This window comes from Manis pentadactyla, chromosome 5 (assembly GCF_030020395.1).
Source record: "Manis pentadactyla isolate mManPen7 chromosome 5, mManPen7.hap1, whole genome shotgun sequence".
NCBI lineage: Eukaryota > Metazoa > Chordata > Mammalia > Pholidota > Manidae > Manis > Manis pentadactyla.
The window spans coordinates 142,659,001-142,677,201 of record NC_080023.1 but is presented as its reverse complement, the minus strand read 5'-3'; the positions used below and the strand labels follow the sequence as shown (position 1 = coordinate 142,677,201).

Sequence of the window (18,201 nt, the reverse complement as noted above, 5' to 3'; positions counted from 1 at the left end):
TCATATAGTATGTAACCTTTGGAGATTAACTTTTTTCACTTACCAAAATTCATATCCATCCAAGTTGTTTTCAATGATTCTTTCCTTTTAATTGCTCAGTAGTAGTCCCTGTTACTGTTTAGTTTTTAACATTGCTGCTAACGTGACATATGTGATTCAGATTGGTGGCTTCACTGTATTCCATCAGACAGCACTGGTTTAAATGCATGTGTGTTGGAAGTAATGAAAAACACATTTCTGTTGTATTTTCATTAAATTTCCAGCATTCCTATTTAAACAATGCATTTCATTCTGCTAACTCTAAATCAGGTCATTTGGGAATGAACAACAGAATGGTACCTTTTAAAATCATTTCAGTCTCTCTCCCACTCTCCTCCTCCCACCTTTGTTTTTCCCTTTGGTTAGCCTTTTAGTAAGAAAACGTCTGTATTTCTATCCATGAAAGAGACTTTTCAGAAGGCTGGGCAGCAAGGAGAATGTCTTGTAACTGCTGCCAGTGGTATTCAATACACAGGTTTGAGACTAATTAAACGGCTCCTATTTATCTGATATTTTCCCCCTTGGGAGATTCAGAAACATTTTTTTCACCTTAAGCTTCAAAAAGAAACCAGCTCAGTTAGCTTATAATGGAGGGAAGAAGCAGGACACAGGGACAGTTCAGAGCAGATTAGAACTGAGGTGACATATAATACCATTTTCAATTAAAATTGCCTGGGGAAATTAGGTAGGCAGAGAATAATTACCTGGGTTGGCATATATCCAGGTTTCTGAAACTTAAGACCCTGCTTGAATGTTCGGAGGGATCACTCACTACCACAGTCAGCCAAGAACCTTGTGGGTTGTGCCTGATCGCAAACAAACTTGCATGTTCTGACTGCGATACATGGCAATTTTAAATCAAATTCTAACAAATTCTAGCGTGCGAAATTCTAAAAATAAAACCCTGTAAAAACCAAGACCTGAAACAGGTGACACCACAAAGCATCATATTAAAGGGATGTTTCTCAGACAAAATTTATATCTATACTATAGCATGGTATAATATAAAACATATATACTATGTAAAATATTATATATAATACATAAATATATTTAACATATAAATATGTATTTATATTTTTAATTGAATTTATATTTCTGTAATTTCTGCTTGGTGACTAACAGGACTAGAACTGAGGTGGGGATCGTAGGAGGACATAAAGAAAACTGGTTAAACTCTAGTACTAGTCTCTCATCTCCCTATGCATAGAACCCTGGCATGGTAACAGTCCTAGGGCACGACTTGCAAGACCCAGGAAAGATCAATTGAGTAAATTCCACCTGACATGTAAGCTCGTCCAGGCTTAGTGTGGAAATGAGTTGTTGAAAACAAACGTGCATTGAATGGAAAAGTCAGGATGTAATACTCAGCTTCCCACCTCAGCTGACCACCAGTGACCTATGACTACAAGTGTTCGGCCTGGTTTTCTTGGGCTCAATGTAGTTGTTAATGCAGTTAACTGCTGATGGTGGGTGGAATTCATGGAAAAGGTGTCAAGTCATTGAACTACAGATTGTTCCTTTCTCATTACCCAGAGGAGAGCTCACATTCTTTTCTACAACAGGAAAGGGAGCCAGTGACTCTTCTCCTCTGCTTCTAGTGTTAGCTTTGGCTTTGTTTCCATCTTTTTCATAATCTCTCAATTTCAAAATGTAGGCTAATGGAAGAGGGTTTGGAAGGAATGAAAAAGAGAAAGAAGGCATCATGTTTTTATTTTTTCCCTTTGCAAATAAAGATACAGGGGGAGAGGAGTGCCTGGATCATTATTTTTTTTAAAGAGGACGTCATAGGCTTCCTTGGACAAGGCTGCTGCTGGTGCACAGGGTGTCTTTATGCAGGTTATAGCAACATACCCCTTGGCAGGGCTGTAGCCCGCATTTACCCCTTGGTCTTGGATGTGAGGCAGATGGACGCATGGCCACTACTTCGTGCTGCGTAATATGTACAGCAGCACCCCCATTCAGAACGTGGAAGCACTGCAGTGGTGTAGGCAGGTGCAGTTCTCAATAAAAGGGATCCTGGAGCCAGATCATCTGGGTTTGAAATCTTGCACCTTCGCTTACTTGCCACGTGGCTTTGGATTAAGCAATATAACACTCTGTACCTTTGTCCTCTGTGAAACGTTTCTACTTATAGAGTTTTGTGAGATTTTATGAGTTAATATAAATCAAACACCAAGAATAGTACTTAGACGTAGTAATTTCTCAGTAATCAGTAATTGCCATTATTCTTATTATTTACTTCACTTCTTCCAGACCTGTCAAGACAGTTTTGCTGTTTAACCAAACATGTCTTTGAAGGGAGATTTCTTAAAGATTCTCATTTTTTTTCCTGTAAAAGAAATCATGTAAATTAATATGCCATATGCTGTGGATGTATTAAGCGTGCTTTGATTATCTTTACCCTTTTGCTTTAAATATTAGTGTGATTATGTATATTCTGGCCTCTATGTAACTTCAAAATAATCAAGTCAGTTGAATGAGAAAGCATTTAAATTGGTTGACACCTTATAGAAAATATAACACAAATTTAAAAATTTCAGCTTATGGTATTATTTTGACACATACCTTAAAAATTTTTTTTTGTCCTTCCAAGTACTAGGTATATGCTTTATCTCCTCTTCCTCCTTAAATGTCAGTATTGTAGACATCCAGTTTCATAAGGTTCAGTTTAAGTTAAAGAAGAGAAACAACTCATAAAGACTTAGAATTTGGCAGAGTACCTAGGTTCTTAGGGTTAGATAATGGAGTCCTAAAAGCATTAACTACTCTAGTGGTGAATAGGAGAACTGTTTAAAACAAAACAAAACATACTTTCTGGTTTTAACTTTTGTATATCCTTCCTGCTGGCCGGTTAGCTTTTTTTGTAACATGACCTCAGTTCCTAGCCCAAGAAGAAAAATGCATGCCAATGACAAATGCATGCTAGCAATTACTATTTGATTACAATGGGATGCCACTCCCGTGGTTAGGGTATGGTTCAAGCACAGTTAACTTTAAGAAGGAGAGTTTATTCTGGGGGGCCTGTCCTAATCAGCTAAGCCCCTAAAAGGGACTGAAGAAAGATTCAAAGAGAGAGGGAGTCCATGCAAGGGAGATTCTCTATCCTTGGCTTCGACGTGGTGGGGGCCGTATGGTAAGGATTGTGATAGCATCTGGGAACCGAGGTGGTTCCCAGCTGACAGCCAGCAAGTAACTGGGTCCTCAATCCTGTGACTTCAAGGAAATGAAATTGCCAACAACGTGCTTGAGGCTGAAAGCAGTTTATTCCTCAGAGCCTTTGGAAAGGAAGGAAGCCTAGCAGATACCTTGATTTCTGCTTGTAAGACACTGAACAAGGAACCCAACACCGTGCTGGACTGCTGACCTATGGAACTATGAGCTAATAAATGTGTGTTGTTTTCAGCTGTGAGGTTTGTGGCAGTTGTTAATGCAGTAACAGAAAACCAATACACAAGGGAAATAAAGCCAAATAACGTAGATGGGTAATTGCAAAGCCATTGCCATTATTTAGAGCAAAAAAAATAACATCCATAAAATAATTCATACTAAACTCCTATAAAGAGCCCCCAGTTATACATTTTAGAGCCTGTTAGCCACAGCAATGACAGATGCAGGAGCTGTAACTTTTCTTGGCAGAGTTTAGAGCAGGTTCTCAAGCTAGCAGTTTTAGACTTACTGAGGGGCAAACAAATGGTAAATTTCTCTCTCGTTGGACCTTTACTGCATGGCGGTGAAGGAAAAAAGGCAGAAGAGGGAGGTGGAATTCCCTTTCCTTCCATGCTTATAAATGTTGCTGACTCTGCCTTTAATTTAGGACTCTCTAACTCAGTGGACTGGGGGGCAGGAGAACATGGCTAAGGGGTGTATCAGGTGGAAGTAATCAGGCAGGTAGGGGCTGTGGGAACTGGAGGACCCAGGCCTTCAGAAGGGGGAGTTGCCTCTCATCTGTAGCTGTCTTACCTGTGGCACTCTGGGTCCATGTTGCTAAATCTCCCAGATTTCCAAGAGAAACTAGAGTTCAGAGATTGATTTGAAATCCCCCATTGTTAAAATATTAAATAGCTCAAACCTTAAAAGATCATCACTGGGATATGTAGGCATGCATGTAGCCAGACAGGCCCATGGCAGCCTCTCCTTAATTGCAGCCTAGAGGAGTGAGTATACGTGAGCAGTGCAGGAGGGTGTGTGCTGACACAATTAGAGGGTATGTGCTCGGTGAAAGCCTGGATATTTGTTTTGTTCACTGTCCTGTCCTCAGAGCCAGGACAGTGTCTGGCACACAGTGGGGGACTCAATAAATGTTTGTTGAGCAACTCTGAGGTGACATAATACTGTATGTAAAAATATCAAATGTGTTTACATTGGTGAATTGTGCTTCTAAGATCCAATTACTTTCAGTGTTGTGATGTGATATGATCTGGGCTGACACAGTGTCCTTTAGGCAGCCTTTTTTTAACCTGCAAACCCATATGGAGACTTTTTTACTTTCTAGATCAAGATCTGAAACGTTCTCACTTATTTTTTTTCACCCTTCACCTATTTTCCACTTAAATATATTTGCTTAAAAATAAAATATAGCTATTAAAAAATTGGTAATATGGTAAAATTACTATGGTAAGTAGCTATAAAGAACTGTATTACAGTGATATACTATGCTTTAGTTCAATAAAAAAATGATACCAGTTTGCATAAATGAAGCTAAGTGCTAATGTATATGCACTGTATATTATCTCACCATGTACCATTATAAAATACCTGCGTTTTACATATAATCTGTACCATTAATAACAAATTGTAATAAACTGTAAATTCTCTCTCCGTAGACATGGGAGTGTGTTCTACTTGAGACATAGTGCTGTACTACATTGTAAAAGTGTCCACCGAGTCTCCCCTGCCCTACACCCCGGCCCTTGCACTGTGCCATGTCTGATTAAGGGATGGGACTGTTTCTCTATCCTTTGAATCCGAGCTTGACCAGCTGACCAGCAAATGTGATACAGCAAAGGCCTGAAAGATGCTTGTGCATGGGGCCTGCCCCCTTGTATTCTGGCAAACTTGAGACCAGCATCCGAACAAAAGTAGGTACTGATTTAAGCCACAGAGTTTTGAGGTGGTTTGTTTCACTGCACACACTCACCGATACAACTTTTCTCCAACATTCTGTTCTGTTTGCAAAATAGTAGTTTCCGTGGTCAACAGTAGATCAGAGTAAAGTGAGTTTTGATTCAGCCTTGCCCAGTTATTCTTCATTTGAAAACAAAAATCTCAGTATTGAATGTCTTGGGGAAGACACTCTTCCTTCTGTGTTCCATATAAATTCACAGACACAGGCCTGGCAATGTCACCCTCAGATATTTGAAAGTTGTTTTCCTCCACTGAGAAATAGAAACTTCCCTCTTGTCTAAAGCTCCTCTTTGCTCTCAAACACTTCAATCATTAGCGGTGGTCTGCAGTAAGATGTGGGTACTTTCTTACAGTTTGGAGGCAGCTTCATACATGTGATCTTCTTCAGTGAGGATAAAATACATTTGTATGCATTTCCCTGCACAAGGGAACCTGTGGACAATTGTACTAGTAAGTCTTTTAAAAATGTATTCACCAATTAACTGCGTGTGTTTGAAGAGTGTGCACAAGTGTTATTTATGAAAGAAGACAGCTACTACTCACTGGCAAAATAACTGAAATGCAACCTTTCCTCAAACTGCTTTAGTAAAATAGTTATATACTATAGAATTCACCCACTTAAAATGTACAGTCTGATGGTTTTTAGTATATTCACAGAGTTGTGCAAACATCGCCACAGCCTTCACAGTAATCTCAGAACATTTTCTTCACCCCAATGAGAAATCCTACACCCATGAGTAGCTATTCTTCATCTTCCGTGATTCTCCAGTCCTATACAACCACCAGTCTGCTGTCCCTGTGGATTGGCCTATTCTGGACGTTTCATATATGTGGAATCATATAGTATGTAGTCTACAGTGACTGGCTTCTTTCATTCAGTTTAATTTTTTTTTTAGAGTTTATCCATGTTGCATTTTTTTTGTTGCCAAATAATAATCCATTGTATGAATATAGCCCATTTCATCAGTTGGTGGGCATTGGAATTATTTCCACTTTTTGACTCTTAGAAATAATGCTGCTATGAAAAAATGCATGAGATTTTTTTATATGGATGTATGTTTTCATTTCTCTTAGGTACATACCTAAGGAGTGGAATTACAGGGCCATTTGGTAATTCTATGTTTAACCATTTGAGCAACTGCCAGACTGCTTTTCAAAGTAGCCATACCATTTTATATTCCTACCAGCAATGTATGAGGGGTCTGATTCCTCCAAATTCTCATTAATACTTGTTATAATCTGTCTTCTGATTATAGTTATCCTAGTGGATGTCAAGTAATATGTTGTTGTTTTGATTTGCATGTTGAGCATCTCTTCATGTATTTATAGATCTTTTTTGAAAAATATCTATTTAGGTCATTTATCCAATTTTAAGTTGGGTTACTTGTTTTTTATTGTTGAGTTATAATATATTTATAGCTTATGTATATATATAATATATTTATAGCTTATTCTTAACATATTCTAGATATGAGTCCCTTACCAGATAAATTATTTGGGAAAATCTCCTATTGCGTGGATTGTCTTTTCATGTTCTTGATGGTGATCTTTGAAGCCCAAATAAATTTAATTTGAGAATGTCCAGTTTATTTTTTCTTTCATTGGTTGTGCTTTTAGTGTGGTGTCGTGTCTATGAAATCATTGCCTAACCCAGGGTCACAAAGATTTACTTCTATGTTTTATTTTCTCCTAAGAGTTTTATAGTTTTAGCTCTTATATTTGCATCTATGATCCATTTTGAGCTTATTTTTGTGTATGGTGTGAGGTAGGAGCCCACCTTCATGTCTTCACATGCGGATATCCAGTTGTCCCAGCACCACTTGTTGCATAGCCTATCTTTCCTCATTGAAGAGTCTTGGCACTCTTGTTGAATGAAAAACAACTTTTGTTTATACAGCGCTAGTAGAGTTTTGGGACTTGGGAATTTTGTCTATTACTTAGGTTTCCTTCTATAGTATAGAAAAGTATCTTTCCTCTTTTGAAAGACCAAAAAACACACACAGAGACACATCTAACACACACTTCCAGAGACCAGTAACAGACACACACACATACTTGTGCACAATCTCTCCTTTACCAAATACCCCACTTATACCCTTCAACACCTAGAATAATAGTATTAGAATGAAACAGTAGGTTGAGACCTTGATTCACATATGACTAATAGTACCATGTTAGTTACAGTAGTTTGCCTACCACATGCCAGTAGATAAATAGTTAATGACAGACTGTTTAAACTGCTTCACTTCTTTGTAGTTAAATATTTCAGCATTGGCTTTCACAGATGTTGCTGTATCCTCACCATGCACAGAATTAGAAAGGATTGTGGAGCAAACATGTCAGTTCTATGCTGGATAGTCACTAGGAGGAATTCTAGAAGGAAAGGGAGAACCTGTGTCCAGTCTTTTAAGTCTCTAGTTACGAAAACTTAGGCAGCAAATGATTTCTCAAAATGAGAAAGAGAGTCGCTAATGAATGAATGCTTTTGGAAATCAGCTTATTTCACCAAGAGGCATAAAATAATCATGTAGTTTAACTTTCCAGCGATAGGCCAGCCATTTAATTATTTAACCATTCAACCAAGATTCATTGAGTACCTACTATGTGCCAGGCACTATGCCATGTGCTGGGGACATTCATGATGGTTTTTAATACATATACATAATCTGTCTTCATTGAATTTATAGTCTCATATTAGTACATCATTACAAATATAAATGTAATACTGAAAATACAATAACTGCTGTGGAGGAGGCAGTACCATAGAGGCTAAACATGGGTCAGGGTGCCTGAGTTAGAATGCCAGCTCCTGAGTGATTCTAGAGTTTGTATCAGTACTTAAATATAATGATGCCAATCCATGCCTCAGCCTGAGTCATAGTAAATATTCACTAAATCAGTGAAGTAAATGTATGTGACACTGTATCTTGTCTAATTCTATATTTTTAGATTGGAATATTTCCTTCTCTTTCTAGAGAGAGTTTGGGATGAAATGGATTCTTTCTTTTTCAATTTTAATTATACAAGTAATAGGTCTTGTGGTAATATATTCATTATCATTAAATGTTAGTTTAAAAATAAAAGGCAAAATCCCTTTTTTTTTAACCTCCCTTCTGTACAATTCTGCAAAGGCAGCCACATTCCAGAATTTCTTGTTATCTTTTCAGAAATGTTCTCTGCATGTAACAATGTTCATATCTGTGTGTTTACACATAGGTTAGTAAGGTTCCTTTTAATACAATGTGGTCATAAAACTACGATGTAGTATATATCATATCATATCATATCATATCAATCATATCATAATGTAGTATATTACTACACTGCTTAAGTTTTTTAAAGATGAATACTGTGACCTGAGAATATTTTTCCATATCTGTCCATATAGGCCCAGTTTGGACATAAGTCTTTTTAATGGCATAGTCTTGCATTGTGTGGATATACCATCCTTCCTAGGACCTTATGGTAGATATCTTCATACACAGATGTGACCTTCAAAACATCCCAATTCAAATTTTAGAGATATCATTTTCCCAAGTGTTTATTGCCAATTTTTCTGCCTCTACCTTTTTTCCAAATGCAAATGGGCTTCCTCTTACATCTCTGTTTCTGATGCCACCTGAACCCCCCACCAATCCCCACCCCATCTTGGAAAGATATTGAAATCTAAATTTCAACCAAACCAGAAATCCAATGTCAAATCCAGAATATACATAACTGACTTGTTAACAAAGAAAATACAAAAACACCTATCAAAAATAATGGCTTTTTGTAGATAGATGCAATTCATTGTAAATCTTTCCTATTCAGCACTGTTCTTCTTTGAAAGGGCAAATTGTTTTTTACTGTTATAGTTTACCTAGACATTTTACTATTAATCAGGAAAAGATTATTATATTTACTTCTAGATTTTAGATGGTTGTATTGTTCAACTGCTACTTAATTATTCTGATAAGTTTAGAGGGTAGATAGTGGATCAGCAGCTTAGTTGAGAGGGTGTACAAATCCTGCAGGCTGGGTCTAGCAGTAATATTTTGATTGGATGACTGTGTGTCTTTGGTATCCATTTAGAAACTCATGTCGCTAATTTATTAATGTGTCTTTCTGATGTATTTTAAAAAAGATTATAGATCCTGATTTTGAAGTGCAAAGGACTGTTTCTTTTCATGAGAAGTCTAAAAGTCCTTTACACTGATGTTTCCCTGGTCTGTGTCTGCTTGTTTCACAGACGGTGCTGTGAGCTGGGTGAAGCGACATCATTTGCAGCAGCCCAGAGCTGCCTGGTGAGTGTTCTGCGCATTGTTATAATGAGTTGCTAGTTGTGAGGTTCTAGAACTTTCAGTCTGTGAAATGAATCCATCTACAGTTTTTTGTTTGGGGTATATTTTATACCCCAAACAAGTCTCATTTACACTGATATCCCATCCAAAATGCCTCTCAAAACAGATTTACAGTCATTTTCCTTTATGCAGCAGAGCATTAATCCCTTGGCATTTTCCAGACTGGAGTTTATTCATTCCACCAACCTTGGACACTTCACCTTTTACTAGATTTCCTATTTGCCATCTATGATGGTATTGCCTGCATTGAGTAAGCATCAGATATATTTAAGTTACTGTTGTCTGCGATTCTTTCTGAGGAGAAAATGTATGATGTGTTTTCAATCCTATGCAGATACTAAGAAGATTCCCACAGGTGTGAAAAATCACAGCTATGCTGTCAGCTGGAATTCACCCTCTATTTTATGGGAATGACCTGTGGAACTGATGTAAATAAATTCTTCCAAGGCTCCTCTAAAGTTCCATTTTACAAACCTTTAAAGAAATGCAGAAATGGGAAGCAGAAATATCTTTTTTATATGGCCAATTCCTTTTTATTAAACTATGACATGCAAATGCTTTATTCAATGGCCAGAATCCTAGTCAATATGAGAAATTGTTCTTTCTGACCCCTTAGTCAAATTTCCTCCTTTCTAATTGTTGTTATAAGTAACTACTTGGACTATGTTTCATTTCTTACTTTAGTGAACAAGAAGTCATTTTATGGTGATTACAGAAAAAAGATACAGTAACTCTACTGTATATAGGTGAACACCTGAGAAGTGAACTCCAAGTCGCAGGGATTTAAAATCAATGTTATTTTCTTCACTGTGTTTGCATGTCATGTCATCCACTCCATTATGTTCTGGCAGGGCCCGTGGCTGATTTTCTTCCGGCCCTTCTGTGAGGGGGGGAAGAATCACACTTCTTCCAGTCATCAGTATTTAATGATGACACAAGAATGTCAAGAAAATAGATTTATTATTGAATGTTCCTACCTATTTTTAGTCAAGTGCACTATATTTTACTGCTCCCCAAGGATGACTCATAAACCATGTCAGAGCAGGCAAACCGGAGTTGGGGGCTGGCCCTGGGTAATTCTCTAGGGACTTTAAATCAGTATAGATCTGACACCTGCTTTTTAGTCTGTATTACATTTTTCTGACTCCCCACTTTCTCTGCATCATAGTTGTATTATTCATAAGAAATAGGTCATTTTCATCATCTGTATTATAAATGAAGAATTATGTGCTTGGTGAAGATAAACACTTGATTTAGGAGTCCCCACCGTCCCCCAAAAAACCCATCTTAGAAGTTATTTGTTAAATATATTAAGTTCCAAGAAGAAATTCCTCTATATTAAGTGGTATAAATACTTTTGATTTTACAAATACTTTGGATGGCATCAGGTCCTGGGACAGCTAATACAGTATGTAGACTTCTTGTCCATTCCCACATCTAATAGGACGTGACTGGATCTGGTGCCCCGCATGACACCAGGTTTTTGACAGTTACCTTTGCATTATTAGTCTGTCCTCCCAAAGAGAGAGTTCATCTGTTTGTCCCTCCACCCTCTCCTCAAAATAAAAACATCATTCTACTCTAGCAGCATTGGGAAACCAGTTGTTTTTGTATCTTGTATTATGAGGCTTTTATTATGATTGATTTGAAATATGACTCTTTTATAATGTCTTCCCATACTCAAAATTGGAAACACTCTAAAGTGGAAATAAATTAGACCCAGGAACCTGAATTTTATTGGTTTTGTCTTGAACATCTGTTTAATTTCCCCACGATTCCTACCATGAGCAGCTCAGACTATATGTTAGTTCTAAATTATTTTTTAGTCTAATTATGTTCATAATAGGCATTGAGAATATATTTTAAATCCTGTAATAGCATAACGTAAGTTTTAGATCTTGCTTATGTCCCATTCAACTTAGCTTTTTTCTGTGTCAGGTATAAACTCCTAAAATAGAAAATATTTATATAGAGGAAAAATGATTTGGAGGTAATTAGCCTCCCCTTTGTATTTCTAGCTTCAGATATACTACTCTTTTGAAAATGTTATCTAATGCTGGGGATGCTTTCTTCCTTTCTGAATGATTTTAAATAGTTCTAATTAAATGTTGATTGTGTACAGAATAGACAGTGTACATTGTAATGTGTAATGTGTAATGATTTTACTGACCTGAAAAAAGAGGCAAGAATATTGTATGGATTTTATGATTGACAATTATTCTTGCCAGAGGCATTTCCAAGAATATATACTTTCTTATTTTTTATTTTCATCTCTTTCAGCCATTCTTTTTAATTTCACGTTTGCCTTTAAGAGTACATCCTTCTCCCAAACTTTTTAGGGAAATACATACATATACATACATACATATATATATATATATATATATATATATATATATACACACACACACACACACACATACATATATATATATAATTTAGTATAGCACAAAAGTGCATTCCAATAGAAATATCATGTGAGCAGCATATGCCATTTAAAATTTTCTTGTAGCCTCATTTAAAAAGTAACAAGAAATAAGAAGTTGTAGCAGCCTAAGCTTTCTACTCTTTAAACTCTTAAGTATCATATATAGCAGCTCTTATTCATGGTACAACAAGAATCTTGGAATCCAAGATCACAGTTGAAAATAATTTTAATAATATATTTAGCCTGGTGTTATTTGGGCTTTCACCATTTAATTAAAATAAACATTATTGATGAGATTTTACATTTTTTTGTTTGGTGTATATTTTATACCCCAACCAAGTCTCAGTTCATACTAGCCATATTTCAAGTGCTGAAAAGCCACATTTGACTAGTGGCAGAGTACTGGACAGTGCAACTTCAGAATGTTATAGAAAAACTGTGGTAAGAGGCTTAATTCCTTTCAGATGAGACTTTCTGTCAGTGCTGCTGAACCTCCCGCTTGGTAACCCTATTTAGTAAAGAAAGAGACAGCCTTTTTGTCCAAAGAAAGTAAGCTGATCTATCCTCCATGAGCCATTGCTGCTTGCGTTTTTTAACATAATACCCTGTAGGCATGAATTATGATTAAAGTGATTGAGTTTAGCATCTAAGATGTCACTGATAACCTTCAGGGGTGTAAAATTCTAAGGTTACTTTTTGGAAGAAACTGAGTCTTAAATGAAGAGTAGAGTGTAGGAAGATTTTAAAGAGGAAAGGAGGACATCTTCAGCAATGGAAAAAATATACTTGTATATGTATATAATATGTGCTGGGGAGAAGATTCTAGAAAAGTTTGGGTACTTGCATGTAAACTGATGAGGCTGAAGTACTAAATACAATTGTAGTTAGTGGCTAGAGAGATACTAGGTTCAAAGACATGGATTTTGTAGTATATGAAGTAAGATGATCCAGTTTATATGTCGGAGTCTGCTTTAGTTATTTATTGTTGTTAAGAAATCACTCCAAAATATAGTGGCTTGAAACAACAGCTGTCACCTTTTCACTTCTTACTTTTTCTGTGGGTCAGGGGCTTGGGGTGGGTTCTGTTGTGCAATTTTGGCTTAGGGTCTCTTGTAGAGTTATATTCAGATGGCATTTGAAGCTGAAAGAGCAAAAGGCTGGAGTGGCTGGTGGCTGGCTCACCTTGCTCTCTCTTAACATAGTTTCAGGATTTCTCCACATGGGCAACTGCATGCTTCCTTTTAGGATGGCGGCTTCGGGTCAGCTGGGCCGCTTACACGGGCTCTGGCATGATTATTGCAGCTGACAAGGTGGCAGCAGCACCACTTAATGACTTTAATTTGGAAGTCATGCAGCATCATTGCCTTTACATTATGTGATTAGAGGTGAGTCACAAAAGCTGCCCAGTTTCAAGGGGAGGAGACTTAGAAACCCACCTCTTAGTGGGAGGAGTGTTAAAGTCACACTGTATGAAGGGAATGTTGGAAATACCATGGGCAGGGACCCTCTCCTCTCCAGTGCTACTGCTATACGCATCTCGCCCCGTTTAGCCGTGCCATGGGACTGCTCTAGCACCAACACACCATTCTTTCCTGGGCACACTTTCTGCACAGTGCCTTTCTCATCTTCTCTTTCCTGGTAAGCAAGCCTGGACTACCCCTGAGAAAATCTAGTCTTCTTCCTAGGCGCTGAATGGCCAGCCCTGGCCTTCCATGCATTTTTCATCAATGTTGCTTACTCTTTACTGTTTGAGGCATTCTGAAGGGGTGGGCACACCGTAACCTCAAATGCTCTCCTTCCTTTCTTGATTGGTGGAGGAATTGAGAGATGAGAAAGAAGGGAGCACAAAGGAAAGGAAGGATTTTCTAGTCCTTTATTCCTCTTGCCAAAACAACACACCTTCACCGCCCGTGGATGTCCCCTTCAGAAGAGAGATTTCCCCGCCTTGGCCAACTGCAGGGCTTTCTCACCATCTTCCATTTCTCAAGTGACTGTCTGTTGCTTTCCTTCTTGGTCTTTATGGCCAACTGGGCTTTTTCCCCAAGATGATTGGAAGAAGGAAGAAAGGTGTAGGTCAGAAACTATAACTCTTATAAGATAACTTCCCTAGTAATTGCTAAAGTCAGCCCTCTGCTAGATCCTGTTATTCCTGGTTTCCATAGGGAGACCCCTGTCCTTTGCCAGAATCTCAAAGTTACTTCAACTTGGACCCTGAAACTGGGTGCATCGTGAGCTTCCCCTTCTTTTCCTTTCCCTCCTTCCTCTTTTGAAGTCACAACCTTCAATTAAAAAAAGATGAAAATGCCAGAGGTAGAAGAGTTTAGAGGGGAAAGGAATTAAACTCTGCTAACTTTGAATTTTTTTCTGTGAAATAATGCTTTAAAAAAATTGCTGATGGATGGATACAGAGATGGGTAAAGGGTTAGCTCTTCAAAAAAGCTAGGTGGTGGGAATATGGTTGTTCACAGTAAAAAAATATCTTTCAACTTAAAAAAAATAAAATGTTAGAGGAGAAAAGCATTAACCATAAATTTAGAGTGGGATATATTTGAAAAACAAGTCAGCTTCCTAGTCTAGCAGATGTTTAAGCCTTGTCCTGTTTTCCAGTACAAAAAGACATTTCAACACAGACTTAAAAAAGTTTGTATTAGCAAAGTTATTTGTTCCAGCTTGTTTCCCAAAAGATTTGAAGAAACTAGAAAGATCTGACAGTTCAATAGAGAACATTTTATTTGCTGCTCTTCTATTTCTTAGTTTCTTAGATGGGGCTTTTCATAGGTAGCTTGTGAGTTTGCTACTGTTGAAGTCATTGTAATGTTAAAATTGCTTTTGTGTATCATTTCCCAAGGGCTCTTATGCTACCTGACAGCAAGGACTTCTTATTCCAAGAACAGAATATCTTGTCCCCTTTTATGTTCCCTGATTTCCCATGTTGGATTGGGTGCCCTGCTATTCCAGACCTGAAACGTGGATTTTTTTACCCCCAGCAACAGATGTGTTTGCTTTGTTTGGTCCGTTTCTGTAAGAGTGAGGAAAATAAATAAGCAAATTGAATGTAGTTCCCTGATCTTTTAAACACTTTTGTGAAATATCAATAAAATATTGAAAGCCAGTGGTAACTGTTCTGTAAAGTCTTTACTTCTCTGAAATGAAAATAGGGGAAGGCATCTTGTCTTTGCCATCCTCAGGTGGGAAAGGACAGCTTACTGAGGCCTGAGGACTAAAATAAACCCTCCCAGGAGAGGGACCAGCCAGTGACCTTGGGCCGGAACCACCTCACAGATCAGCTGCTTCATTCCTGGCCGTATTTTTGTGACGCGTGTTGGGAATCAGGTGTCATGCAAGCAGGAAGAGAGCAGTTTGAGGCGGATTCCAGTGACTGCTGGTGGAAGTGCTGACATGATGTCCTGACCCTTTCTACAAAGCTGGAGGACTCTGGTTTTACAGAACATTCAGGTAGCTGGGAAGAAGGCAATGTTATTACAAAAATTAGCAGAAAAAAACTAATGCAATGGTGTGTTTTTTATACCCCTCGAGTACACAGGTCTAGAATTTGGAAAGGTGCAGTATGTTTCCTCACTGGAGATAGGTCAAAGAGCCTGTAGTGAGCAGGTAGAAAACAAAAGTCAAACCCACATCCCTAAGCATTTAGAAGTTTACTTTACAATCGGATGATGCTCCTGGTGACTTTGATCATTTCTCAACTCACCTGGCTGGATGCCACATAGTATGGTAGGAAGAATGGAAGCTCTGAAGCCTGGGACCTTAGTTTTGCCATCTGGAAAATGAGCACAATACCACCAATTTCCTTGATTTTTATAAGGAGCTAGTATATATATCAAATCTACCTTGTTGTAAATACTCAGTATGCTTATTTCCATTCTCCATTCCCATGGATGTTCATGAGGCTCTGAACTAATTTCTAGTTAATTTACCCCTTTCTTCTTTTCTCTAGCACTTTGCTCTTTCTTCTGTACAAATGTAAAGGAAGAGAGGGTCTGCAAAGGACTGGCCTTAAGGAGCTCCAGGTGCCATGTTGTCCTCACTTTAAGACCTCCTCTTGCTTAGCAGTGCTCTGCCCTCTGGGGGCTTACAAAGTGATGTTCCTGTGGATCCTAGACTGTGTACAGATGCTGCCCTTCTGTTAGGGTGACCATCCTGTATTGAACAGCCTCCTTTTTCAGGGGTTTACACTGTTTTCGCTTCCACCGACATTTGCCAACACCCCAGTGCATCTCCTGGTGCTCATTTCTGCCATTCCCGGGGTTCTGCCTTACGGACACATCAGGGCTGCCCTGCCCACCTTGTCATTTTTTCTTCCTTCTGCTTTTCCAAAAAAAATCAAACGACATTCACATAGGCCAAATTAACCATTTTAACGTGAGCAATCCAGTGTCATTTAGTATATTCACACTCTTGTGCAATTACCACCTCCATCCAGTTCCAAAATAATTCCATCACCCACAAAGAAAACCCCATACTCATTAAGCAGTTGCTCCCTACTTCCCCTTTCCTAATGCCTGGCAACTGGCAATCTGCTTTCTGTCTCTATGGGTTTACCTATTTTGGATAGGTCATGTAAATGGAATCAGACAGCACATGACCTTTGTGTCTGGCTTCTTTCACTAGGTTAATGTTTTTAAGATTCATTCATGTTATGTAGCATGTGTCAGTACTTTTTTCCTTTTTATAGCTGAATAATAATGCCCATTGTATGTACATACCATAATTTATTTATTCATTCACCCATTAGTGGAGATTTGGGCTGTTTCCATCTTTTGGCTATTGTGAATAATGCTGCTCTGCACGTGTGCATATGTGATTTGAGTCCTTCTTTTCAATTGTTTTGGGTCTGTACCTAGGAATGGAATTGCTGGGCCATATAGTAATTCTATGTTTAACTTTTTGAGGAATTGCAAAACAGTTTTCCACAGTAGCAGCACCATTTTTCATTCCCACTAGCCAAGTATGAAAGTTTGAATTTCTCCACATCCTTGCCAACACATATCTTTTTTAGTCATTGTCTTCAATTATATAAACAAAGTTTTAAAAACCCTCTCTTATATAAAGGAAAGCTGTGACATAGGTGTCAAGTCAGGAAGAAATCAGAAGGTGGATACACACAGCGAGGAGGCACGCGGGTGATTTTGCCAGATTTGGTTGCTGGGGCTGACTCACATTTGTTTCCAGCAAGTATGACCTCTGGTTCATTCCTTTGAGAGTAGCAGGGACTATGTGGGATTTTCCTCTTGGAAATAACTCTTATCTGAGAATCCTCAACAACTGCTCTTTAAGCATTTCCAGATGGCCCTTAAAGTCCTCATCTAATAGAAACTGAGAGATTGCTCCTGGGGGGCCTGGAGAAAGCTGCTTAAACATCTGGACATTTTCACAATGGGAAGGTATGAAAAGGACACATGTGTTTTTCACCTGACCTTCATTAGAGCTGAGTTAGCACCAGCTACATGTGTATCTTTATGTGTGTATGTGTTTATGTATGAAATCCTTGTTTAGAGCAATGAGTCAAAAACTTAAGTAACTGAGTAGGGAGAACTACTTAGATTAGAGAAATTAAACAAGGTAGCAAGAAATGAATTAGGACCAGTGACCTGGGGACACCTATGAGGGTGCAAGAGGTACCTTCCTTTTCCCTAAGAGGGCTTGTTTTTTTACTATACTTGTTAGCTTTAGTACACTAAGAAAAATATCTTTTCACAACAAATATGGATTTGTGTTTAAAATTTTTTTGAAGATTAAGAAAGGAATTATAAGACTGAGAATCAGGGGAAAATTTGGGACACTTATTACACATTTATTCCATAGGCAATGTTTTAGTCATCTAGACCTGTTATAGGAAATCACCAATTGTGTGACTTAAACAACAGAAATGCATTTCCTCCACAGTTCTTGGGGCTAAAAGCCCAAGATCAAGGTATCCTTAGGTACAGTTTCTCCTGAGCTGTTCCTGGCTTGCAGATGGCCACTTTCTCTGTCTATGGACTAATGGGAAAGAAACTGTTTCCCTTGCAAATCAATGTATCAATTAGCTTTTGCTTCATAACAGACTATCCAAAAAATGTGGTGCCTTAAACTAACAACCATTTATTTAGCTCATAATACAGTTGGTTAGCAATTGGACTGACTTTTGCTAGAAAGTTCTATTGATCTCCATAGGGCTCATTAAGTATCTCTGGTCAACTTCTGGATATTCTGGGAGCTGTCTGGTCTAGGATGGCCTTAGGTGGGATGGCTCATTTCTCCTCCCTG

General features: G+C 38.1%; 1 protein-coding gene across 9 annotated transcripts in view; it reads left to right on the top strand.

The window, feature by feature from the left end:
• The window catches only part of PLCB4 (phospholipase C beta 4), a 402,883-nt gene that overhangs the window by 129,634 nt on the left and 255,048 nt on the right, over positions 1 to 18,201 (top strand). For 6 of the 9 annotated variants that reach the window (XM_057502744.1, XM_057502741.1, XM_036880089.2 and 3 more), the window contains one exon: positions 9,395 to 9,449. The exons of the other annotated variants lie outside the window; for them this stretch is intronic. The gene's annotated coding sequence lies outside the window, so the exon portion shown is untranslated. The remainder of the gene's footprint in view (positions 1 to 9,394; positions 9,450 to 18,201) is intronic. 9 annotated transcript variants of the gene reach the window in all.